Raw genomic sequence first — 1849 nt, forward strand, 5'->3', positions numbered from 1 at the left:
CACCCTGATTGATTTTTTTTTAAATACTCAATAATTTGAAGGTACTGTGATTTTACACATGCACATTTTGATTCACCTGGACTGATTCCCATGCTTCAGTCAAAGGAAGGACCAACTCAGACCAGTACTGATGGCATGGTACCACTAGATCCCTTCTCAGCGCTAGCTAGCCATGTGTAGCCATCATCAGATCCAGAATTATGGATTTCTTAAAAAAAACACACACACAAAACACACACACACACACCATCTCAAATGGCTTAGCACTGCTGCATGTGATGCTTTATCCAGAGATGCCAAGAGCTAAATCAAGGAAAGAATGAGCCTTCATCTGTATGATGCCATCACTGTTACGAAGGCTGTTTTTCAAACAAAAATGGTGCTGACAGCTCCTGCTGTCAGAGTTGGAAACAACAAGGCGGCATTAAAAGCTACCCTTGTGGAGACTTCGTGTTGGCTCCTTGGAAAGCTACCTTTTTCAGGTTAAAAATGCTTTCTGCAGAACATCAGGTTCAATCCTTATTTCAAATGTCTTCATTGTGATGATTTGGTACATGAGAGTATGACAAAGAAACTACTTTAGACCTACCACTAAAAGTGTAAGCTATGATAGACATTGGTTGTACATACAGTTTTCACTTGACCTATGGTCTGCCAACACAGCTGAGGCAAAAAGCGGGGAGGGAATAGGGAGATACACGTTTACTCAGTGGTTCTTAGATGCAGACAAGTGTGCAAAGGATTGTAGGACTTAATCACATTACTTGCAGCTGCTGAAATGTTATATATGTGTGTGTATGTGTGTGTGTGTGTTGGCACACTGATTGTCCCAGTTTTCTTTTAATTCTTTTTAATGCAGGGCATGTTTTACCTCCCAAGCTAGGAGGTTTAAGTTCAAACATGTTTTTTGTTCTTGGAACATGCTCTAGAGAAGTGGTTTTAAGTTACGGGAAGTGGAAAAGTGGCCATGGAAAAACAATGCTTGGAAGAAAGGGGCTGCTTTACAGTACAACTTGTTGCAGAGACGTCTGAAATCAGCTTAGTTCCAGCAAGTCAGGGGACTCAGCTGAAATGCTGGCTGTTTTCTCTAGACCATTCTCTAGCAGATCAAGGAAGGTGCTGAAATAAGAAAACAATATTGTCAGTAACATGCTTGATTGGAAATATTAGCTTAGATCTTGTGGTAAATCTCTGCTGGTGGAAAGGATTTTTCTCAGGGTTGCCAATCTCAAAGTGGAGCCTGGAGTTCTCCCAAACTCGCAACTGATCTTCAGACTACAGAGATCAGTTTCCCCAGAGGAAATGGGAGTTTTGGAAGGTGGACTCTTTGGCATCACATGTCTGCTGAACTCTCTCCCTTCCCCAAACTCTACCTTCTGCAGGGACCACTCCCAAATCTCCATAGATTTCCCAAGTCAGAGCTGGTAGCCCTAGTCAGCAGAAGACTAGTCAGCAGGAGAACATTATACTCGATAGACCAAGATCTGCTGGTGATCCCGGGCCCTAAGGATGTTTGCTTAGCCTCAACCAGAGCCAGATCCTTCTTGGCTCCAGTGCCGGCTTGTTGAAACATTCTCCCTATTGAGATATAGGACCTGCAGGACTTAATGCAGTTCTGCAGGGCCTGCAAGACGGAGATGTTCTGCCAGGCCTATGGTTGAGGTGGCAGAGATCTATTTATATAGGCCTCCCCCTGTACTGCTGTCAACTGGTGTTATTTTTGTCCACCTGTTCCCCACAGGACTAGTTGCCACCCATCTATAAATATATGAGGAACCTGTTTGGGAGCAGACAGTAGGGTTGCCAAGTCCTATCTTCCCCCCCCCGGGGGACTTTGGGGGGCATTCCT

The sequence above is a fragment of the Gekko japonicus genome, unplaced genomic scaffold, assembly GCF_001447785.1.
Source record: "Gekko japonicus isolate JY-2015 unplaced genomic scaffold, Gekko_japonicus_V1.1 scaffold588, whole genome shotgun sequence".
NCBI classification, from domain to species: domain Eukaryota; kingdom Metazoa; phylum Chordata; class Lepidosauria; order Squamata; family Gekkonidae; genus Gekko; species Gekko japonicus.